This window comes from Colletes latitarsis, chromosome 3, assembly GCF_051014445.1.
Source record: "Colletes latitarsis isolate SP2378_abdomen chromosome 3, iyColLati1, whole genome shotgun sequence".
NCBI lineage: Eukaryota > Metazoa > Arthropoda > Insecta > Hymenoptera > Colletidae > Colletes > Colletes latitarsis.
Window position 1 is genome coordinate 2,976,835 of NC_135136.1, and position 27,233 is coordinate 3,004,067.

The following is a 27,233-nucleotide window of genomic DNA, read 5'->3' on the forward strand; positions in this document are numbered from 1 at the left end:
ATGTTAGAACTGCGAAAGTATGACCCTGATGAGGGCAAATCCCAGGCCTAACCTAGGCCTAACATGAATTATTCTCTAAAATATTTATCGAAACCAGGTTTAATTGACTGTTTCAGTGTTGTACTTCATTACTACGTGATGCAATCCAGAAAAAGCCCTGGATCTAGCCATGAAGTATGAGAAATATGCGAAAGTATGAGCGTGATGAGGGCAAATCCTAGACCTAACCCAGACCTAACATGCGTTATCCTCAAAAATATTTATCAAGACCAGGTTTAACTGAATGTTTCAGTATGGTACCACATTACTACGTGATCCATACCAGAAAAATCCCAGGATCCGTTCAACAAGTATGTGAAGAATGCGAAAGTATGAGTCTGATGAGTGAAAATCCCCGGCCTAACCTAGACCTAACATGCGTTATCCTCAAAAATATTTATCAAGACCAGGTTTAACTGAATGTTTCAGTGTGGTACCACATTACTATGCGATCCAAACCAGAAAAAGCCCAGGATCAGTTCAACAAGTATGTGAAAAACGCGAAAGTATGAGTCTGATGAGGGCGAATCCCAGACCTATGCCAGACCTATCTTGCGTTATCCTGCAAAATATTGATCGAAACCAGGTTTAATTGACTGTTTCAGCGTGGTACCAAATTACTACGTGATACAATCCAGAAACAGCCCAGGATCTAGCCATCAAGTTTGAGAAATATGCGAAAGTATGAGCCTGACGAGAGCAAATCCTAGACCTAACCCAGACCTAACATGCGTTATCCTCAAAAATATTTATCAAGACCAGGTTTAACTGAATGTTTCAGTATGGTACCACATTACTACGTGAACCATACCAGAAAAAACCCAGGATCCGTTCAACAGGTATCTGAAGAATGCGAAAGATTGAGTCTGATGAGTGAAAATCCCAGGCCTTACCTAGACCTAACATGCGTTATCCTCAAGAATATTGATCGAAACCTGGTTTAATCGACTGTTTCAGTGTCGTACCACAATACTACGTGATGCAATCCAGAAAATGCCCAGGATCTAGCCATCAAGTATGAGAAATATGCGAAAGAATGAGCCTGATGAGGGCAAATCCTAGACCTATCCCAGGCCTAACTTGCGTTATCCTCTAAAATATTGATCGAAACCAGGTTTAATTGACTGTTTTAGTGTGGTACCACTTTACTGCGTGATCCAAAGCAGACAAAACCCTCGATCAGGTCAACATGCATGTTAAAACTGCGAATGTATGACCCTGATGAGGGCAAATCCCAGACCTATCCCAGACCTAACTTGCATTGTCCTCTAAAAGATTGATCGAAACCAGGATTAATTGACCGTTTCAGTGTGGTACCACATTACTACGTGATCCAATCCAGAAATGGCCCAGGATCTAGCCATGAAGTATGAGAAATATGCGAAAGTATGAGCCTGATGAGGGTAAATCCTAGACCTAACCCAGACCTAACATGTGTTATCATCTAAAATATTTATCAAGACCTGGTTTATTTGAATGTTTCAGTGTGGTACCACATTACTACGTGATCCAAACCAGAAAAAACCCAGGATCCGTTCAACAAGTATGTGAAATACGCGAACGTATGAGTCTGATGAGGGCAAATCCCAGACCTATCGCAGACCTAACTTGCGTTGTCCTCTAAGATATTGATGGAGACTAGGTTTAATTGATTGTTTCAGTGTTGTACTTCATTACTACGTGATGCAATCCAGAAAAAGCCCAGGATCTAGCCATCAAGTATGAGAAATATGCGAAAGTATGAGCCTGACGAGAGCAAACCCTAGACCTAACCCAGACCTAACATGCGTTATCCTCTAAAATATTTTTCAAGACCAGGTTTAATTGATTGCTTCAGTGTGGTCCCACATTACTACGTGATCCAAACCAGAAAAAACCCAGGATCCGTTCAACAGGTATGTGAAGAACGCGAAAGAATGAGTCTGATGAGTGAAAATCCCAGGCCTTACCTAGACCTATCATGCGTTATCCTCGTGAATATTGATCAAAACCTGTTTTAATCGACTGTTTCAGTGTGGTACCACATTACTATGTGATCCAAACCAGAAAATAGCCCAGGATCTGTCCATGAAGTATAAGAAATATGCGAAAGTATGATCCTGGTGAGGGCAAATCCTAGACCTAACCCAGACCTAACATGCGTTATCCTCAAAAATATTTATCAAGACCAGGTTTAACTGAATGTTTCAGTGTGGTACCACATTACTACGTGATCCATACCAGAAAAATCCCAGGATCCGTTCAACAAGTATCTGAAGAATGCGAAAGTATGAGTCTGATGAGTGAAAATCTCAGGGCTAACCTAGACCTAACATGCATTATCCTCTAAAATATTGATCCAAACCAGGTTTAGTGTACTGTTTCAGTGTGGTACCACTTTACTACGTGATCCAAAGCAGAAAAAACCCTCGATCAGGTCAACACGTATGTTAGAACTGCGAAAGTATGACCCTGATGAGGGCAAATCCCAGGCCTAACCTAGGCCTAACATGAATTATTCTCTAAAATATTTATCGAAACCAGGTTTAATTGACTGTTTCAGTGTTGTACTTCATTACTACGTGATGCAATCCAGAAAAAGCCCTGGATATAGCCATGAAGTATGAGAAATATGCGAAAGTATGAGCGTGATGAGGGCAAATCCTGGACCTTACCCAGACCTAACATGCGTTATCCTCTAAAATACTGATCAAGACCAGGTTTAATTGAATGTTTCAGTTTGGTACCACATTACTACGTGAACCAAACCAGAAAAAACCCAGGATCTGTTAAACGAGTCTGTGAAGTCTGCGAAAGTATGAGCCTGATGAGGGCGAATCCCAGGCCTAACCTAGACCTAACATGCGTTATCCTCAAAAATATTGATCGAAACCTGGTTTAATCGACTGTTTCAGTGTGGTACCACATTACTATGTGATCCAAACCAGAAAATAGCCCAGGATCTATCCATGAAGTATAAGAAATATGCGAAAGTATGAGCCTGATGAGGGCAAATCCTAGACCTAACCCAGACCTAACATGCGTTATCCTCTAAAATACTGATCAAGACCAGGTTTAATTGAATGTTTCAGTTTGGTACCACATTACTACGTGAACCAAACCAGAAAAAACCCAGGATCTGTTAAACGAGTCTGTGAAGTCTGCGAAAGTATGAGCCTGATGAGGGCGAATCCCAGACCTATCCCAGACCTAACTTGCGTTATCCTCTAAAATATTGATCGAAACAAGGTTTAATTGACTGTTTCAGCGTGGTACCACATTACTACGTGATACAATCCAGAAACAGCCCAGGAAGTATGAGAAATATGCGAAAGTATGAGCCTGATGTGGGCAAATCCTAGACCTAACCCAAACCTAACATGCGTTATCCTCTAAAATATTTATCAAGACCAGGTTTAACTGAATGTTTCAGTGTGGTACCACATTACTACGTGAACCAAACCAGAAAAAACCCAGGATCTGTTAAGCGAGTCTGTGAAGTGTGCGAAAGTATGAGCCTGATGAGGGTGAATCCCAGACCTATCCCAGACCTAACTTGCGTTGTCCTCTAAGATATTGATGGAAACCAGGTTTAATTGACTGTTTCAGTGTTGTACTTCATTACTACGTGATGCAATCCAGAAAAAGCCCAGGATCTAGCCATCAAGTAAGAGAAATATGCGAAAGTATGAGCCTGACGAGAGCAAATCCTAGACCTAACCCAGACCTAACATGCGTTATCCTCAAAAATGTTTATCAAGACCAGGTTTAACTGAATGTTTCACTGTGGTACCACATTACTGCGTTATCCATACCAGAAAAAACCCAGGATCTGTTCAACAAGTATGTGAAAAATGCGAAAGCATGAGTCTGATGAGAGCAAATCCCAGGCCTAACCTAGACATAACTTTCGTTATCCTCTAAAATATTGATCGAAACCAGGTTTAGTGGGCTGTTTCAGTGTGGTACCACATTACTGCGCGATCCAAACCAGAAATAGCCCAGGATCTAGCCATGAAGTATGAGAAATATGCGAAAGTATGGGCCTGATAAGGGCAAATCCTAGACCTAACCCAGACCTAACATGTGTTATCATCTAAAATATTTATCTAGACCTGGTTTATTTGAATGTTTCAGTGTGGTACCACATTACTACGTGATCCAAACCAGAAAAAACCCAGGATCCGTTCAACAAGTATGTGAAAAACGCGAACGTATGAGTCTGATGAGGGCAAATCCCAGACCTATCGCAGACCTAACCTGCGTTGTCCTCTAAGATATTGATGGAAACCAGGTTTAATTGACTGTTTCAGTGTTGTACTTCATTACTACGTGATGCAATCCAGAAAAAGCCCAGGATCTAGCCATCAAGTATGAGAAATATGCGAAAGTATGAGCCTGACGAGAGCAAATCCTAGACGTAACCCAGACCTAACATGCGTTATCCTCTAAAATATTTATCAAGACCAGGTTTAATTGATTGTATCAGTGTGGTACCACATTACTTCGTGATCCACACCAGAAAATACCCAAGATCCGTTCAACAAGTATGTGAAGAATGCGAAAGTATGAGTCTGATGAGTGAAAATCCTAGGCCTAACCTAGACCTAACATGCGCTATCCTCAAAAATATTGATCGAAACCTGGTTTAATCGACTGTTTCAGTGTGGTACCACAATACTACGTGATGCAATCCAGAAAATGCCCAGGATCTAGCCATCAAGTATGAGAAATATGCGAAAGAATGAGCCTGATGAGGGCAAATCCTAGACCTATCCCAGGCCTAACTTGCGTTATCCTCTAAAATATTGATCGAAACCAGGTTTAATTGACTGTTTTAGTGTGGTACCACTTTACTGCGTGATCCAAAGCAGAAAAAACCCTCGATCAGGTCAACATGCATGTTAAAACTGCGAAAGTATGACCCTGATGAGGGCAAATCCCAAGCCTAACCTAGACCTAACATGCGTTATCTTCTAAGATATTGAGCGAAACCAGGTTTAATGGACTGTTTCAGTGTGGTACCTCACTACTTCGTGATCCAAACCAGAGAAAACCCAGGATCTGTTCAACAAGTATGCGAAAAACGCGAAACTGTGAGCCTGAGGAGGGCAAATCTTAGACCTAACACAGACCTAAGATGCGTTATCCTCTAAAATATTTATCCAGACCAGGTTCCATTGAATGTTTCAGTGTGGTACCACATTACTACGTGATCCAATCCAGAAATAGCCCAGGATCTAGCCATGAAGTATGAGAAATATGCGAAAGTATGAGGCTGATGAGGGCAAATCCTAGACCTAACCCAGACCTAACATGCGTTATCCTCAAAAATATTTATCAAGACCAGGTTTAACTGAATGTTTCAGTATGGTACCACATTACTACGTGATCCATACCAGAAAAATCCCAGGATCTGTTCAACAAGTGTGTGAAAAATGCGAAAGCATGAGTCTGATGAGGGCAAATCCCAGGCCTAACCTAGACATAACTTTCGTTATCCTCTAAAATATTGATCGAAACCAGGTTTAGTGGGCTGTTTCAGTGTGGTACCACATTACTGCGCGATCCAAACCAGAAAAAGCCAGGATCTGTTCAACAAGTATGTGAAAAATGCGAAAGTATGAGCCTGATGTGGGCAAATCCTAGACCTAACCCAAACCTAACATGCGTTATCCTCTAAAATATTGATCAAGGCCAGGTTTAATTGAATGTTTCTGTGTGGTACCGCATTACTACGTGAACCAAACCAGAAAAAACCCAGGATCTGTTAAACGAGTCTGTGAAGTGTGCGAAAGTATGAGCCTGATGAGGGCGAATCCCAGACCTATCCCAGACCTAACTTGCGTTATCCTCTAAAATATTGATCGAAACAAGGTTTAATTGACTGTTTCAGCGTGGTACCACATTGCTACGTGATACAATCCAGAAACAGCCCAGGAAGTATGAGAAATATGCGAAAGTATGAGCCTGATGTGGGCAAATCCTAGACCTAACCCAAACCTAACATGCGTTATCCTCTAAAATATTTATCAAGACCAGGTTTATTTGAAAGTTTCAGTGTGGTACCACATTACTGCGCGATCCAAACCAGAAAAAACCCAGGATCCGTTCAACAAGTATGTGAAGAATGCGAAAGAATGAGTCTGATGAGTGAAAATCCCAGGCCTTACCTAGACCTAACATGCGTTATCCTCAAGAATATTGATCGAAACCTGGTTTAATTGACCGTTTCAGTGTGGTACCACATTACTACGTGATCCAATCCAGAAATAGCCCAGGATCTAGCCATGAAGTATGAGAAATATGCGAAAGTATGAGCCTGATGAGGGCAAATCCTAGACCTAACCCAGACCTAACATGTGTTATCATCTAAAATATTTATGAAGACCAGGTTTATTTGAATGTTTCAGTGTGGTACCACATTACTACGTGATCCAAACCAGAAAAAACCCAGGATCCGTTCAACAAGTATGTGAAAAACGCGAACGTATGAGTCAGATGAGGGCAAATCCCAGACCTATCGCAGACCTAACTTGCGTTGTCCTCTAAGATATTGATGGAAACCAGGTTTAATTGATTGTTTCAGTGTTGTACTTCATTACTACGTGATGCAATCCAGAAAAAGCCCAGGACCTAGCCATCAAGTATGAGAAATATGCGAAAGTATGAGCCTGACGAGAGCAAATCCTAGACCTAACCCAGACATAACATGCGTTATCCTCTAAAATATTTATCAAGACCAGGTTTAATTGATTGCTTCAGTGTGGTCCCACATTACTACGTGATCCAAACCAGAAAAAAACCCAGGATCCGTTCAACAGGTATGTGAAGAATGCGAAAGAATGAGTCTGATGAGTGAAAATCCCAGGCCTTACCTTTACCTAACATGCGTTATCCTCGTGAATAATGATCAAAACCTGTTTTAATCGACTGTTTCAGTGTGGTACCACATTACTATGTGATCCAAACCAAAAAATAGCCCAGGATCTATCCATGAAGTATAAGAAATATGCGAAAGTATGAGCCTGATGAGGGCAAATCCTAGACCTAACCCAGACCTAACATGTGTTATCATCTAAAATATTTATCAAGACCTGGTTTATTTGAATGTTTCAGTGTGGTACCACATTACTACGTGATCCAAACCAGAAAAAACCCAGGATCCGTTCAACAAGTATGTGAAAAACGCGAACGTATGAGTCAGATGAGGGCAAATCCCAGACCTATCGCAGACCTAACTTGCGTTGTCCTCTAAGATATTGATGGAAACCAGGTTTAATTGATTGTTTCAGTGTTGTACTTCATTGCTACGTGATGCAATCCAGAAAAAGCCCAGGACCTAGCCATCAAGTATGAGAAATATGCGAAAGTATGAGCCTGACGAGAGCAAATCCTAGACCTAACCCAGACCTAACATGCGTTATCCTCTAAAATATTTATCAAGACCAGGTTTAATTGATTGCTTCAGTGTGGTCCCACATTACTACGTGATCCAATCCAGAAAAAACCCAGGATCTGTTCAACAAGTATGAGAAATATGCGAAAGTATGAGCCTGACGAGAGCAAATCCTAGACCTAACCCAGACCTAACATGCGTTATCTTCTAAGATATTGAGCGAAACCAGGTTTAATGGACTGTTTCAGTGTGGTACCTCACTACTTCGTGATCCAAACCAGAGAAAACCCAGGATCCGTTCAACAGGTATGTGAAGAATGCGAAAGAATGTGTCTGATGAGTGAAAATCTCACGGCTAACCTAGACCTAACATGCGTTATCCTCAAGAATATTAATCGAAACCTGGTTTAATCAACTGTTTCAGTGTGGTACCACATTACTATGTGATCCAAACCAGAAAATAGCCCAGGATCTATCCATGAAGTATAAGAAATATACGAAAGTATAAGCCTGATGAGAGCAAATCCTAGACCTAACCCAGACCTAACATGCATTATTCTCTAAAATATTGATCGAAACCAGTTTTAATTGACTGTTTCAGTGTGGTACCACATTACTACGTGATCCAAACCAGTAATAGTCCAGGATCCAGCCATGAAGTATGAGAAATATGCGAAAGTATGAGCCTGATGAGGGCAAATCCTAGACCTAACCCAGACCTAACATGCGTTATCCTCTAAAATATTTATCAAGACCAGGTTTAATTGAATGTTTCAGTGTGGTTCCACATTACTACGTGATCCAAACCAGAAAAAACCCAGGATCCGTACAACAAGTATGTGAAGAATGCGAAAGTATGAGTCTGATAAGTGAAAATCCCAGGCCTAACCTAGACCTAACATGCGTTATCCTCAAAAATATTGATCGAAACCTGGTTTAATCGACCGTTTCAGTGTGGTATCACATTACTATGTGATCCAAACCAGTATGTGAAGTGTGCGAAAGTGTGAGATTGATGAGGGCAAATCCCCGACCTATTCCAGACCTAACTTGCGTTGTCCTCTAAGATATTGATGGAAACCAGGTTTAATTGACTGTTTCAGTGTTGTACATCATTACTACGTGATGCAATCCAGAAAAAGCCCAGGATCTATTTATCAAGTATGAGAAATATGCGAATGAATGAGCCTGATGAGAGCAAATCCCAGACCTAACATGAATTATTCTCTAAAATATTGATCGAAACCAGGTTTAATTGGCTGTTTCAGTGTGGTCCCACATTACTACGTGATCCAAACCAGAAAAAACCCAAGATCCGTTCAACAAGTATGTGAAGAATGCGAAAGTATGAGCCTGATGAGTGAAGACCCCAGGCCTAACCTAGACCTAACATTCGTTATCCTCAAAAATATTGATCGAAACCTGGCTTAATCGACTGTTTCAGTGTGGTACCACATTACAACGTGATCCAAACCAGAAAAAACCCAGGATCCGTTCAACGAGTATGTGTAGTGTGCGAAAGTATGAGTCTGATGAGGGCAAATCCCAGACCTATCCCAGACCTAAAATGCGTTATCCTCTATAATATTTATCAAGACCAGGTTTAATTGATTGTTTCAGTGTGGACACACATTACTACGTGATCCAAACCAGAAAAAACCCAGGATCCGTTCAACAAGTATGTGAAGAACGCGAAAGTATGAGTCTGATGAGTGAAAATCCCAGACCTAACCTAGACCTAACATGCGTTATGCTCTAAAATATTGATCCAAACCAGGTTTAATGGACTGTTTCAGTGTGGTACCACACTACTACGTGATCCAAACCAGAAAATAACCTAGGATATGTTCAACGAGTATGTGAAGTGTGCGAAAGTATGAGTCTGATGAGGGCAAATCCCAGACCTATCCCAGACCTAACATGCGTTATCCTCTAAAATATTTATCAAGACCAGGTTTAATTGATTGTTTCAGTGTGGTCCCACACTACTACGTGATCCAAACCAGAAAAAACCCAGGATCTGTTCAACAAGCATGTGAAAAACGCGGAAAGTATGAGCCTGATGAGGGCAAGTCCCAGACCTATCCCAGACCTAACTTGCGTTGTCCTCTAAGATATTGATGGAAACCAGGTTTAATTGACTGTTTCAGTGTTGTACTTCATTACTACGTGATGCAATCCAGAAAAAGCCCAGCATCTAGCCATCAAGTATGAGAAATATGCGAAAGAATGAGCCTGATGAGAGCAAATCCCAGACCTAACCTAGACCTAACATGAATTATTCTCTAAAATATTGATCGAAACCAGGTTTAATTGACTGTTTCAATGTGGTCCCACATTACTACGTGATCCAAACCAGAAAATACCCAGGATCTGTTCAACAAGCATGTGAAAAACGCGAAAGTATGAGTCTGATGAGGGCGAATCCCAGACCTATGCCAGACCTATCTTGCGTTATCCTGCAAAATATTGATCGAAACCAGGTTTAATTGACTGTTTCAGCGTGGTACCAAATTACTACGTGATACAATCCAGAAACAGCCCAGGATCTAGCCATGAAGTATGAGAAATATGCGAAAGTATGAGCCTGATGAGGGCAAATCCAGGACTTAACCCAAACCTACCATGCGTTATCCTCTCAAATATTTATCAAGATCAGGTTTAATTGAATGTTTCAGTGTGGTACCACATTACTACGTGAACGAAACCAGAAAAAGCCCAGGATCCGTTCAACAAGTATGTGAAGAGTGCGAAAGTATGAGTCTGATGAGTGAAAATCCCAGGCCTAACCTAGACCTAACATGCGTTATCCTCAAAAATATTGATCGAAACCTGGTTTAATCGACTGTTTCAGTGTGGTACCACAATACTACGTGATGCAATCCAGAAAATGCCCAGGATCTAGCCATCAAGTATGAGAAATATGCGAAAGAATGAGCCTGATGAGGGCAAATCCTAGACCTATCCCAGGCCTAACTTGCGTTATCCTCTAAAATATTGATCGAAACCAGGATTAATTGACTGTTTTAGTGTGGTACCACTTTACTACGTGATCCAAAGCAGAAAAAACCCTTGATCAGGTCAACATGCATGTTAAAACTGCGAAAGTATGACCCTGATGAGGGCAAATCCCAGGCCTAACCTAGACCTAACATGCGTTATCTTCTAAGATATTGAGCGAAACCAGGTTTAATGGAGTGTTTCAGTGTGGTACCTCACTACTTCGTGATCCAAACCAGAGAAAACCCAGGATCTGTTCAACAAGTATGCGAAAAACGCGAAACTGTGAGCCTGAGGAGGGCAAATCCTAGACCTAACCCAGACCTAACATGCGTTATCCTCAAAAATATTTATCAAGACCAGGTTTAATTGAATGTTTCAGTGTGGTACCACATTTCTATATGAACCAAACCAGAAAAAACCCAGGATCTGTTAAACGAGTACGCGAAGTGTACGAAAGTATGAGCCTGATGAGGGCGAATCCCAGACATATCCCAGACCTAACTTGCGTTATCCTCTAAAATATTCATCGAAACAAGGTTCAATTGACTGTTTCAGCGTGGTACCACATTACTACGTGATACATTCCAGAAACAGCCCAGGATCTAGCCATGAAGTATGAGAAATATGCGAAAGTATGAGCCTGATGTGGGCAAATCCTAGACCTAACCCAAACCTAACATGCGTTATCCTCTAAAATTTTTATCAAGACCAGGTTTATTTGAATGTTTCAGTGTGGTACCACATTACTACGTGATCCAAACCAGAAAAAATCCAGGATCCGTTCAACAAGTATGTGAAGAATGCGAAAGAATGAGTCTGATGAGTGAAAATCCCAGGCCTTACCTAGACCTAACATGCGTTATCCTCAAGAATATTGATCGAAACCTTGTTTACTCGACTGTTTCAGTGTGGTACCACATTACTATGTGATCCAAACCAGAAAATAGCCCAGGATCTATCCATGAAGTATAATAAATATGCGAAAGTATGAGCCTGATGAGGGCAAATCCTAGACCTAACCCAGACCTAACATGCGTTATCCTCAAAAATATTTATCAAGACCAGGTTTAACTGAATGTTTCAGTGTGGTACCACATTACTACGTGAACCAAACCAGAAAAAACCCAGGATCTGTTAAGCGAGTCTGTGAAGTGTGCGAAAGTATGAGCCTGATGAGGGTGAATCCCAGACCTATCCCAGACCTAACTTGCGTTGTCCTCTAAGATATTGATGGAAACCAGGTTTAATTGACTGTTTCAGTGTTGTACTTCATTACTACGTGATGGAATCCAGAAAAAGCCCAGGATCGAGCCATCAAGTATGAGAAATATGCGAAAGTATGAGCCTGACGAGAGCAAATCCTAGACCTAACCCAGACCTAATATGCGTTATCCTCTTAAATATTTATCAAGACCAGGTTTAATTGATTGTTTCAGTGTGGTCCCACATTACTACGTGATCCAAACCAGAAAAAACCCAGGATCCGTTCAACAGGTATGTGAAGAATGCGAAAGAATGAGTCTGATGAGTGAAAATCCCAGGCCTTACCTAGACCTAACATGCGTTATCCCCAAGAATATTGATCGAAACCTGGTTTAATCAACTGCTTCAGGGTGGTACCACATTACTATGTGATCCTAACCAGAAAATAGCCCGGGATCTATCCATGAAGTATAAGAAATATGCGAAAGTATGAGCCTGATGAGGGCAAATCCTAGACCTAACCCAGACCTAACATGCGTTATCCTCAAAAATATTTAACCAGACCAGGTTTAACTGAATGTTTCAGTGTGGTACCACATTACTGCGTGATCCATACGAGAAAAAACCCAGGATCTGTTCAACAAGTATGTGAAAAATGCGAACGTATGACCCTGATGTGGGCAAATCCCAGACCTATCCCAGACCTAACTTGCATTGTCCTCTAAAATATTGATGGAAACCAGGTTTAATTGACTGTTTCAGTGTGGTACCACATTACTACGTGATCCAAACCAGTAATAGTCCAGGATCCAGCCATGAAGTATGAGAAATATGCGAAAGTAAGAGCCTGATGAGGGCAAATCCTAGACCTAACCCAGACCTAACATGCGTTATCCTCTAAAATATTTATCAAGACCAGGTTTAATTGATTGTATCAGTGTGGTGCCACATTACTACGTGATCCACACCAGAAAAACCCAAGATCCGTTCAACAAGTATGTGAAGAATGCGAAAGTATGAGTCTGATGAGTGAAAATCCCAGGCCTAACCTAGACCTAACATGCGTTATACTCAAAAATATTGATCGAAACCTGGTTTAATCGACTGTTTCAGTGTGGTACCACAATACTACGTGATGCCATCCAGAAAAAGCCCAGGATCTGTTCAACAAGTATGCGAAAAACGCGAAACTGTGAGCCTGAGGAGGGCAAATCTTAGACCTAACACAGACCTAAGATGCGTTATCCTCTAAAATATTTATCCACACCAGGTTTAATTGACTGTTTCAGCGTGGTACCACATTACTACGTGATACAATCCAGAAACAGCCCAGGATCCAGCCATGAAGTATGAGAAATATGCGAAAGTATGAGCCTGATGAGGGCAAATCCTAGACCTATCCCAGACCTAACATGCGTTATCCTCTAAAATATTTATCAAGACCAGGTTTAATTGATTGTATCAGTGTGGTGCCACATTACTACGTGATCCACACCAGAAAAACCCAGGATCCGTTCAACGAGTATGTGTAGTGTGCGAAAGTATGAGTCTGATGAGGGCAAATCCCAGACCTATCCCAGACCTAAAATGCGTTATCCTCTAAAATATTTATCAAGACCAGGTTTAATTGATTGTTTCAGTGTGGTCCCACACTACTACGTGATCCAAACCAGAAAAAACCCAGGATCTGTTCAACAAGCATGTGAAAAACGCGGAAAGTATGAGCCTGATGAGGGCAAGTCCCAGACCTATCCCAGACCTAACTTGCGTTGTCCTCTAAGATATTGATGGAAACCAGGTTTAATTGACTGTTTCAGTGTTGTACTTCATTACTACGTGATGCAATCCAGAAAAAGCCCAGCATCTAGCCATCAACTATGAGAAATATGCGAAAGAATGAGCCTGATGTGAGCAAATCCCAGACCTAACCTAGACCTAACATGAATTATTCTCTAAAATATTGATCGAAACCAGGTTTAATTGACTGTTTCAATGTGGTCCCACATTACTACGTGATCCAAACCAGAAAAAACCCAGGATCTGTTCAACAAGCATGTGAAAAACGCGGAAAGTATGAGCCTGATGAGGGCAAATCCCAGACCTAACCCAGACCTAACCTAAACCTAACATGAATTATTCTCTAAAATATTGATCGAAACCAGGCTTAATTGACTGTCTCAGTGTGGTACCACATTACAAAGTGATCCAAACCAGAAAAAGCCCAGGATCAGTTCAACAAGTATGTGAAAAACGCGAAAGTATGAGTCTGATGAGGGCGAATCCCAGACCTATGCCAGACCTATCTTGCGTTATCCTGCAAAATATTGATCGAAACCAGGTTTAATTGACTGTTTCAGCGTGGTACCAAATTACTACGTGATACAATCCAGAAACAGCCCAGGATCTAGCCATGAAGTATGAGAAATATGCGAAAGTATGAGCCTGACGAGGGCAAATCCAGGACTTAACCCAAACCTAACATGCGTTATCCTCTCAAATATTTATCAAGATCAGGTTTAATTGAATGTTTCAGTGTGGTACCACATTACTACGTGAACGAAACCAGAAAAAGCCCAGGATCCGTTCAACAAGTATGTGAAGAGTGCGAAAGTATGAGTCTGATGAGTGAAAATCCCAGGCCTAACCTAGACCTAACATGCGTTATCCTCAAAAATATTGATCGAAACCTGGTTTAATCGACTGTTTCAGTGTGGTACCACAATACTACGTGATGCAATCCAGAAAATGCCCAGGATCTAGCCATCAAGTATGAGAAATATGCGAAAGAATGAGCCTGATGAGGGCAAATCCTAGACCTATCCCAGGCCTAACTTGCGTTATCCTCTAAAATATTGATCGAAACCAGGATTAATTGACTGTTTTAGTGTGGTACCACTTTACTACGTGATCCAAAGCAGAAAAAACCCTTGATCAGGTCAACATGCATGTTAAAACTGCGAAAGTATGACCCTGATGAGGGCAAATCCCAGGCCTAACCTAGACCTAACATGCGTTATCTTCTAAGATATTGAGCGATACCAGGTTTAATGGAGTGTTTCAGTGTGGTACCTCACTACTTCGTGATCCAAACCAGAGAAAACCCAGGATCTGTTCAACAAGTATGCGAAAAACGCGAAACTGTGAGCCTGAGGAGGGCAAATCCTAGACCTAACCCAGACCTAACATGCGTTATCCTCAAAAATATTTATCAAGACCAGGTTTAATTGAATGTTTCAGTGTGGTACCACATTTCTATATGAACCAAACCAGAAAAAACCCAGGATCTGTTAAACGAGTACGCGAAGTGTACGAAAGTATGAGCCTGATGAGGGCGAATCCCAGACATATCCCAGACCTAACTTGCGTTATCCTCTAAAATATTGATCGAAACAAGGTTTAATTGACTGTTTCAACGTGGTACCACATTACTACGTGATACATTCCAGAAACAGCCCAGGATCTAGCCATGAAGTATGAGAAATATGCGAAAGTATGAGCCTGATGTGGGCAAATCCTAGACCTAACCCAAACCTAACATGCGTTATCCTCTAAAATTTATATCAAGACCAGGTTTATTTGAATGTTTCAGTGTGGTACCACATTACTACGTGATCCAAACCAGAAAAAACCCAGGATCCGTTCAACAAGTATGTGAGGAATGCGAAAGAATGAGTCTGATGAGTGAAAATCCCAGGCCTTACCTAGACCTAACATGCGTTATCCTCAAGAATATTGATCGAAACCTGGTTTAATCGACTGTTTCAGTGTGGTACCACATTACTATGTGATCCAAACCAGAAAATAGCCCAGGATCTGTCCATGAAGTATAATAAATATGCGAATGTATGAGCCTGATGAGGGCAAATCCTAGACCTAACCCAGACCTAACATGCGTTATCCTCAAAAATATTTATCAAGACCAGGTTTAACTGAATGTTTCAGTGTGGTACCACATTACTACGTGAACCAAACCAGAAAAAACCCAGGATCTGTTAAGCGAGTCTGTGAAGTGTGCGAAAGTATGAGCCTGATGAGGGCGAATCCCAGACCTATCCCAGACCTAACTTGCGTTGTCCTCTAAGATATTGATGGAAACCAGGTTTAATTGACTGTTTCAGTGTTGTACTTCATTACTACGTGATGGAATCCAGAAAAAGCCCAGGATCGAGCCATCAAGTATGAGAAATATGCGAAAGTATGGGCCTGACGAGAGCAAATCCTAGACCTAACCCAGACCTAATATGCGTTATCCTCTAAAATATTTATCAAGACCAGGTTTAATTGATTGTTTCAGTGTGGTCCCACATTACTACGTGATCCAAACCAGAAAAAACCCAGGATCCGTTCAACAGGTATGTGAAGAATGCGAAAGAATGAGTCTGATGAGTGAAAATCCCAGGCCTTACCTAGACCTAACATGCGTTATCCCCAAGAATATTGATCGAAACCTGGTTTAATCAACTGCTTCAGTGTGGTACCACATTACTATGTGATCCTAACCAGAAAATAGCCCGGGATCTATCCATGAAGTATAAGAAATATGCGAAAGTATGAGCCTGATGAGGGCAAATCCTAGACCTAACCCAGACCTAACATGCGTTATCCTCAAAAATATTTAACAAGACCAGGTTTAACTGAATGTTTCAGTGTGGTACCACATTACTGCGTGATCCATACCAGAAAAAACCCAGGATCTGTTCAACAAGTATGTGAAAAATGCGAACGTATGACCCTGATGTGGGCAAATCCCAGACCTATCCCAGACCTAACTTGCATTGTCCTCTAAAATATTGATGGAAACCAGGTTTAATTGACTGTTTCAGTGTGGTACCACATTACTACGTGATCCAAACCAGTAATAGTCCAGGATCCAGCCATGAAGTATGAGAAATATGCGAAAGTATGAGCCTGATGTGGGCAAATCCTAGACCTAACCCAGACCTAACATGCGTTATCCTCTAAAAAATTTATCAAGACCAGGTTTAATTGATTGTATCAGTGTGGTGCCACATTACTACGTGATCCACACCAGAAAAACCCATGATCCGTTCAACAAGTATGTGAAGAATGCGAAAGTATGAGTCTGATGAGTGAAAATCCCAGGCCTAACCTAGACCTAACATGCGTTATACTCAAAAATATTGATCGAAACCTGGTTTAATCGACTGTTTCAGTGTGGTACCACAATACTACGTGATGCCATCCAGAAAAAGCCCAGGATCTGTTCAACAAGTATGCGAAAAACGCGAAACTGTGAGCCTGAGGAGGGCAAATCTTAGACCTAACACAGACCTAAGATGCGTTATCCTCTAAAATATTTATCCACACCAGGTTTAATTGACTGTTTCAGCGTGGTACCACATTACTACGTGATACAATCCAGAAACAGCCCAGGATCTAGCCATGAAGTATGAGAAATATGCGAAAGCATGAGCCTGATGTGGGCAAATCCTAGACCTATCCCAGGCCTAACTTGCGTTATCCTCTAAAATATTGATCGAAACCAGGTTTAATTGACTGTTTTAGTGTGGTACCACTTTACTACGTGATCCAAAGCAGAAAAAACCCAGGATCTGTTCAACAAGTATGAGAAATATGCGAAAGTATGAGCCTGACGAGAGCAAATCCTAGACCTAACCCAGACCTAACATGCGTTATCTTCTAAGATATTGAGCGAAACCAGGTTTAATGGACTGTTTCAGTGTGGTACCTCACTACTTCGTGATCCAAACCAGAGAAAACCCAGGATCCGTTCAACAGGTATGTGAAGAATGCGAAAGAATGTGTCTGATGAGTGAAAATCTCAGGGCTAACCTAGACCTAACATGCGTTATCCTCAAGAATATTGATCGAAACCTGGTTTAATCAACTGTTTCAGTGTGGTACCACATTACTATGTGATCCAAACCAGAAAATAGCCCAGGATCTATCCATGAAGTATAAGAAATATGCGAAAGTATGAGCCTGATGAGAGCAAATCCTAGACCTAACCCAGACCTAACATGAATTATTCTCTAAAATATTGATCGAAACCAGGTTTAATTGACTGTTTCAGTGTTGTACATCATTACTACGTGATGCAATCCAGAAAAAGCCCAGGATCTAGTTATCAAGTATGAGAAATATGCGAATGAATGAGCCTGATGAGAGCAAATCCCAGACCTAACCTAGACCTAACATGAAATATTCTCTAAAATATTGATCGAAACCAGGTTTAATTGGCTGTTTCAGTGTGGTCCCACATTACTACGTGATCCAAACCAGAAAAAACCCAGGATCCGTACAACAAGTATGTGAAGAATGCGAAAGTATGAGTCTGATAAGTGAAAATCCCAGGCCTAACCTAGACCTAACATGCGTTATCCTCAAAAATATTGATCGAAACCTGGTTTAATCGACCGTTTCAGTGTGGTATCACATTACTATGTGAACCAAACCAGAAAATAACCCAGGATCTGTTCAACGAGTATGTGAAGTGTGCGAAAGTGTGAGACTGATGAGGGCAAATCCCCGACCTATTCCAGACCTAACTTGCGTTGTCCTCTAAGATATTGATGGAAACCAGGTTTAATTGACTGTTTCAGTGTTGTACATCATTACTACGTGATGCAATCCAGAAAAAGCCCAGGATCTAGATATCAAGTATGAGAAATATGCGAATGAATGAGCCCGATGAGAGCAAATCCCAGACCTAACCTAGACCTAACATGAAATATTCTCTAAAATATTGATCGAAACCAGGTTTAATTGGCTGTTTCAGTGTGGTCCCACATTACTACGTGATCCAAACCAGAAAAAACCCAGGATCTGTTCAACAAGTATGTGAAGAATGCGAAAGTATGAGCCTGATGAGTGAAGACCCCAGGCCTAACCTAGACCTAACATGCGTTATCCTCAAAAATATTGATCGAAACCTGGCTTAATCGAGTGTTTCAGTGTGGTACCACATTACCACGTGATCCAAACCAGAAAAAACCCAGGATCCGTTCAACGAGTATGTGTAGTGTGCGAAAGTATGAGTCTGATGAGGGCAAATCCCAGACCTATCCCAGACCTAAAATGCGTTATCCTCTAAAATATTTATCAAGACCAGGTTTAATTGATTGTTTCAGTGTGGACACACATTACTGCGTGATCCAAACCAGAAAAAACCCAGGATCCGTTCAACAAGTATGTGAAGAACGCGAAAGTATGAGTCTGATGAGTGAAAATCCCAGACCTAACCTAGACCTAACATGCGTTATGCTCTAAAATATTGATCCACACCAGGTTTAATGGACTGTTTCAGTGTGGTACCACACTACTACGTGATCCAAACCAGAAAATAACCTAGGATCTGTTCATCGAGTATGTGAAGTGTGCGAAAGTATGAGTCTGATGAGGGCAAATCCCAGACCTATCCCAGACCTAACATGCGTTATCCTCTAAAATATTTATCAAGACCAGGTTTAATTGATTGTTTCAGTGTGGTCCCACACTACTACGTGATCCAAACCAGAAAATAACCTAGGATCTGTTCATCGAGTATGTGAAGTGTGCGAAAGTATGAGTCTGATGAGGGCAAATCCCAGACCTATCCCAGACCTAACATGCGTTATCCTCTAAAATATTTATCAAGACCAGGTTTAATTGATTGTTTCAGTGTGGTCCCACACTACTACGTGATCCAAACCAGAAAAAACCCAGGATCTGTTCAACAAGCATGTGAAAAACGCGGAAAGTATGAGCCTGATGAGGGCAAGTCCCAGACCTATCCCAGACCTAACTTGCGTTGTCCTCTAAGATATTGATGGAAACCAGGTTTAATTGACTGTTTCAGTGTTGTACTTCATTACTACGTGATGCAATCCAGAAAAAGCCCAGCATCTAGCCATCAAGTATGAGAAATATGCGAAAGAATGAGCCTGATGAGAGCAAATCCCAGACCTAACCTAGACCTAACATGAATTATTCTCTAAAATATTGATCGAAACCAGGTTTAATTGACTGTTTCAATGTGGTCCCACATTACTACGTGATCCAAACCAGAAAAAACCCAGGATCTGTTCAACAAGCATGTGAAAAACGCGGAAAGTATGAGCCTGATGAGGGCAAATCCCAGACCTAACCCAGACCTAACCTAAACCTAACATGAATTATTCTCTAAAATATTGATCGAAACAAGGCTTAATTGACTGTTTCAGTATGGTACCACATTACTACGTGATCCATACCAGAAAAAACCCAGGATCTGTTCAACAAGTATGTGAAAAATACGAAAGCATGAGTCTGATGAGGGCAAATCCCAGACCTATCCCAGACCTAACTTACGTTATCCTCTAAAATATCGATCGAAACAAGGTTTAATTGACTGTTTCAGCGTGGTACCACATTACTACGTGATACAATCCAGAAACAGCCCAGGATCTAGCCATGAAGTATGAGAAATATGCGAAAGTATGAGCCTGATGTGGGCATATCCTAGACTTAACCCAAACCTAACATGCGTTATCCTCTAAAATATTTATCAAGACCAGGTTTATTTGAATGTTTCAGTGTGGTACCACATTACTACGTGATCCAAACCAGAAAAAACCCAGGATCCGTTCAACAGGTATGTGAAAAACGAAACGTATGAGTCTGATGAGGGCAAATCCCAGACCTATCCCAGACCTAACTTGCGTTGTCCTCTAAGATATTGCTGGAAACCAGGTTTAATTGACTGTTTCAGTGTTGTACTTCATTACTACGTGATGCAATCCAGAAAAAGCCCAGGATCTAGCCATGAAGTATGAGAAATATGCGAAAGAATGAGCCTGATGAGAGCAAATCCCAGACCTAACCTAGACCTAACATGAATTATTCTCTAAAATATTGATCGAAACCAGGTTTAATTGACTGTTTCAATGTGGTCCCACATTACTACGTGATCCAAACCAGAAAAAACCCAGGATCTGTTCAACAAGCATGTGAAAAACGCGGAAAGTATGAGCCTGATGAGGGCAAATCCCAGACCTAACCCAGACCTAACCTAGACCTAACATGAATTATTCTCTAAAATATTGATCGAAACCAGGTTTAATCGACTGTTTCAGTGTGGTACCACATTACTACGTGATCCAAACCAGAAAAAACCCAGGATCAGTTCAACAAGTATGTGAAGAATGCGAAAGTATGAGTCTGATGAGTGAAAATCCCAGACCTAATCTAGACCTAACATGCGCTATCCTCTAAAATATTGATCCAAACCAGGTTCAATGGACTGTTTCAGTGTGGTACCATACTACTACGTGATCCAAACCAGAAAAAACCCAGGATCTGTTCAAAAAGTATGTGAAAAACGCGAAAGTATGAGCCTGATGAGGGCAAATCCTAGACCTTACCCAGACCTAACATGCGTTATCCTCTAAAATATTTATCAAGACCAGGTTTAGTTGACTGTTTCAGTGTGGTACCACATTACTACGTGATCCAATCCAGAAATAGCCCAGGATCTAGCCATGAAGTATGAGAAATATGCGAAAGTATGAGCCTGATGAGGGCAAATCCTAGACCTATCCCAGACCTAACATGCGTTATCCTCTAAAATATTTATCAAGACCAGGTTTAATTGATTGTTTCAGTGTGGTCCCGCATTACAACGTGATCCAAACCAGAAAAAACCCATGATCCGTTCAACAAGTATGTGAAGAATGCGAAAGTATGAGTCTGATGAGTGAAAATCCCAAACCTAACCAAGACCTAACATGCGTTATCCTCAGAAATATTGATCGAAACCTGGTTTAATTGACTGTTTCAGCGTGGTACCAAATTACTACGTGATACAATCCAGAAACAGCCCAGGATCTAGCCATGAAGTATGAGAAATATGCGAAAGTATGAGTATGATGAGGTCAAATCCCAGACCAATCCCAGACTTAACTTGCGTTATCCTCTAAAATATTGATCGAAACCAGGTTTAATCGACTGTTTCAGTGTGGTACCACATTACTACGTGATCCAAACCAGAAAAAACCCAGGATCCGTTCAACAAGTATGTGAAGAATGCGAAAGTATGAGCCTGATGAGTGAAAAAACCAGGCCTGACCTAGACCTAACATGCGTTATCCTCTAAAATATTGATCGAAACCTGGTTTAATCGACCGTTTCAGTGTGGTATCACATTACTATGTGATCCAAACCAGTATGTGAAGTGCGCGAAAGTGTGAGACTGATGAGGGCAAATCCCCGACCTATTCCAGACCTAACTTGCGTTGTCCTCTAAGATATTGATGGAAACCAGGTTTAATTGACTGTTTCAGTGTTGTACATCATTACTACGTGATGCAATCCAGAAAAAGCCCAGGATCTATTTATCAAGTATGAGAAATATGCGAATGAATGAGCCTGATGAGAGCAAATCCCAGACCTAACATGAATTATTCTCTAAAATATTGATCGAAACCAGGTTTAATTGGCTGTTTCAGTGTGGTCCCACATTACTACGTGATCCAAACCAGAAAAAACCCAAGATCCGTTCAACAAGTATGTGAAGAATGCGAAAGTATGAGCCTGATGAGTGAAGACCCCAGGCCTAACCTAGACCTAACATGCGTTATCCTCAAAAATATTGATCGAAACCTGGCTTAATCGACTGTTTCAGTGTGGTACCACATTACAACGTGATCCAAACCAGAAAAAACCCAGGATCCGTTCAACGAGTATGTGTAGTGTGCGAAAGTATGAGTCTGATGAGGGCAAATCCCAGACCTATCCCAGACCTAACATGCGTTATCCTCGAAAATATTTATCAAGACCAGGTTTAATTGATTGTTTCAGTGTGGACCCACATTACTACGTGATCCAAACCAGAAAAAACCCAGGATCCGTTCAACAAGTATGTGAAGAATGCGAAAGTATGAGTCTGATGAGTGAAAATCCCAGGCCTGACCTAGACCTAACATGCGTTATCGTCTAAAATATTGAGCGAAACCAGGGTTAATGGACTGTTTCAGTGTGGTACCACACTACTACGTGATCCAAACCAGTAAAAACCCAGGATCCGTTCAACAAGTATGTGAAGTGTGCGAAAGTATGAGCCTGATGAGAGCAAATCCCAGACCTAACCTAGACCTAACATAAATTATTCTCTAAAATATTGGTCGAAACCAGGTTTAATAGACTGTTTCAGTGTGGTCCCACATTACTACGTGACCCAAACCAGAAAAAACCCAGGATCCGTTCAACAAGTATGTGAAGAATGCGAAAGTATGAGTCTGATGAGTGAAAAAACCAGGCCTGACCTAGACCTAACATGCGTTATCCTCTAAAATATTGAGCGAAACCAGGTTTAATGGACTGTTTCAGTGTGGTACCACACTACTACGGGATCCAAACCAGAAAAAACCCGGGATCTGTTCAACTAGTATGTGAAAAACGCGAAAGTATGAGCCTGATGAGGGCAAATGCCAGCCCTATCCCAGACCTAACTTGCGTTATCCTCTAAAATATTGATCGAAACCAGGTTTAATCGACTGTTTCAGTGTGGAACCACATTACTACGTGATTCAAACCAGAAAAAAACCCAGGATCTTGTCAACGAGTATGTGAAGTGTGCGAAAGTATGAGCCTGACGAGAGCAAATCCTAGACCTAAACCAGACCTAACATGCGTTATCCTCTAAAATATATATCAAGACCAGGTTTAATTGATTGTTTCAGTGTGGTCCCACATTACTACGTGATCCAAACCAGAAACAACCCAGGATCCGTTCAACAAGTATGTGAAGAATGCGAAAGTATGAGTCTTATGAGTGAAAATCCCAGGCCTGACCTAGACCTAACATGCGTTATCCTCAAAAATATTGATCGAAACCTGGTTTAATCGACTGTTTCAGTGTGGTACCACATTACTATGTGATCCAAACCAGAAAATAACCCAGGATCTGTTCAACGAGTATGTGAAGTGTCCGAAAGTATGAGTCTGATGAGGGCAAATCCCAGACCTATCCCAGACCTAACATGCGTTATCCTCTAAAATATTTATCAAGACCAGGTTTAATTGATTGTTTCAGTGTGGACCCACATTACTACGTGATCCAAACCAGAAAAAACCCAGGATCCGTTCAACAAGTATGTGAAGAATGCGAAAGTATGAGTCTGATGAGTGAAAAAACCAGGCCTGACCTAGACCTAACATGCGTTATCCTCTAAAATATTGAGCGAAACCAGGTTTAATGGACTGTTTCAGTGTGGTACCACACTACTACGGGATCCAAACCAGAAAAAACCGAGGGTCTGTTCAACAAGTATGTGAAAAACGCGACAGTATGAGCCTGATGAGGGCAAATCCCAGACCTAACCCAGACCTAACTTGCGTTGTCCTCTAAAATATTGATGGAAACCAGGTTTAATTGACTGTTTCAGTGTTGTACTTCATTACTGTGTGATGCAAAACCAGAAAAAACCCAGGATCTGTTCAACAAATATGTGAAAAACGCGAAAGTATGAGTCTGATGAGGGCAAATCCCAGACCTATCCCAGACCTAACTTGCGTTGTCCTCTAAAATATTGATGGAAACCAGGTTTAATTGACTGTTTCAGTGTTGTACTTCATTACTACGTGATGCAATCCAGAAAAAGCAAAGGATCTAGCCATCTAGTATGAGAAATATGCGAAAGTATGAGTCTGATGAGGTCAAATCCCAGACCAATCCCAGACTTAACTTGCGTTATCCTCTAAAATATTGATCGAAACCAGGTTTAATCGACTGTTTCAGTGTGGTACCACATTACTACGTGATCCAAACCAGAAAAAACCCAGGATCCGTTCAACAAGTATGTGAAGAATGCGAAAGTATGAGTCTGATGAGTGAAAATCCCAGACCTAACCTAGACCTAACATGCGTTATCCTCTAAAATATTGATCCAAACCAGGTTCAATGGACTGTTTCAGCGTGGTACCACATTACTACGTGATCTAATCCAGAAATAGCCCAGGATCTAGCCATGAAGTATGAGAAATATGCGAAAGTATGAGCCTGACGAGGGCAAATCCTAGACCTTACCCAGACCTAACATGCGTTATCCTCTAAAATATTTATCAAGACCAGGTTTAATTGATTGTTTCAGTGTGGTTCCACATTACTACGTGATCCAAACCAGAAAAAACCCAGGATCTGTTCAACGAGTATGTGAAGTGTGCGAAAGTATGAGGCTGATGAGGGCAAATCCCCGACCTATCCCAGACCTAACATGCGTTATCCTCTAAAATATTGAGCGAAACCAGGTTTAATGGACTGTTTCAGTGTGGTACCACATTACTACGTGATCCACACCAGAAAAAACCCAAGATCCGTTCAACAAATATGTGAAGAATGCGAAAGTATGAGTCTGACGAGTGAAAATCCCAGGGCTAACCTAGACCTAACATGCGTTATCCTCTAAAATATTGATCGCAACCAGGTTTAGTTGAGTGTTTCAGTGTTGTACTTCATTACAACGTGATGCAATCCAGAAAAAGCACAGGATCTAGCCATCTAGTATGAGAAATTTTTCGAAAGTATGAGTTTGATGAGTGAAAATCCCAGACCTAACCAAGACCTAACATGCGTTATCCTCAAAAATATTCATCGAAACCTGGTTTAATCGACTGTTTCAGTGTGGTACCACATTACTATGTGATCCAAACCAGAAAATAACCCAGGATCTGTTCAACGAGTATGTGAACTGTGCGAAAGTATGAGTCTGATGAGGGCAAATCCCAGACCTATCCCAGACCTAACATGCGTTATCCTATAAAATATTTATCAAGATCAGGTTTAATTGATTGTTTCAGTGTGGCACCACACTACTACGTGATCCAAACCAGAAAAAACCCAGGATCTGTTCAACAAGTATGTGAAAAACGCGGAAAGTATGAGCCTGATGAGGGCAAATCCCAGACCTATCCCAGACCTAACTTGCGTTGTCCTGTAAGATAATGATGGAAACCAGGTTTAATTGACTGTTTCAGTGTTGTACTTCATTACTACGTGATGCAATCCAGAAAAAGCCCAGCATCTAGCCATCAAGTATGAGAAATATGCGAAAGAATGAGCCTGATGAGAGCAAATCCCAGACCTAACCTAGACATAACATGAATTATTCTCTAAAATATTGATCGAAACCAGGTTTAATTGACTGTTTCAGTGTGGTCCCACATTACTACGTGATCCAAACTAGAAAATAACCCAGGATCTGTCAAACGAGTATGTGAAGTGTGCGAAAGTATGAGCCTGATGAGAGCAAATCCCAGACCTAACCTAGACCTAACATGAATTATTCTCTAAAATATTGATCGAAACTAGGTTTAATTGACTGTTTCAGTGTGGTCCCACATTACTACGTGATCCAAACCAGAAAAAACCCAGGATCCGTTCAACAAGTATGTGAAGAATGCGAAAGTATGAGTCTGATGAGTGAAAATCCCAGGCCTAACCTAGACCTAACATGCGTTATCCTCAAAAATATGGATCGAAACCTGGTTTAATCGACTGTTTCAGTGTCTTACCACATTACTACGTGATCTAATCCAGAAATAGCTCAGGATCTAGCCATGAAGTATGAGAAATATGCGAAAGTATGAGCCTGACGAGGGCAAATCCTAGACCTTACCCAGACCTAACATGCGTTATCCTCTAAAATATTTATCAAGACCAGGTTTAATTGATTGTTTCAGTGTGGTTCCACATTACTACGTGATCCAAACCAGAAAAAACCCAGGATCTGTTCAACGAGTATGTGAAGTGTGCGAAAGTATGAGGCTGATTAGGGCAAATCCCCGACCTATCCCAGACCTAACATGCGTTATCCTCTAAAATATTTATCAAGACCAGGTTTAATTGATTGTTTCAGTGTGGTCCCACATTACTACGTGATCCAAACCAGAAAAAACCCATGATCCGTTCAACAAGTATGTGAAGAATGCGAAAGTATGAGTCTGATGAGTGAAAATCCCAGACCTAACCAAGACCTAACATGAATTATTCTCAAAAATATTGATCGAAACCAGGTTTAATTGACTATTTCAGTGTGGTTCCACATTAATACGTGATCCAAACCAGAAAAAACCCAGGATCCGTACAACAAGTATGTGAAGAATGCGAAAGTATGAGTCTGATGAGTGAAAATCCCAGGCCTAACCTAGACCTAACATGCGTTATCCTCAAAAATATTGATCGAAACCTGGTTTAATCGACCGTTTCAGTGTGGTAGCACATTACTATGTGATCCAAACCAGAAAATAACCCAGGATCTGTTCAACGAGTATGTGAAGTGTGCGAAAGTGTGAGTCTGATGAGGGCAAATCCCCGACCTATCCCAGACCTAACTTGCGTTCTCCTCTAAAATATTGATGGAAACCAGGTTTAATTGACTGTTTCAGTGTTGTACATCATTACTACGTGATGCAATCCAGAAAAAGCCCAGGATCTAGATATCAAGTATGAGAAATATGCGAATGAATGAGCCTGATGAGAGCAAATCCCAGACCTAACCTAGACCTAACATGAATTATTCTCTAAAATATTGATCGAAACCAGGTTTAATTGTCTGTTTCAGTGTGGTCCCACATTACTACGTGATCCAAACCAGAAAAAACCCAGGATACGTTC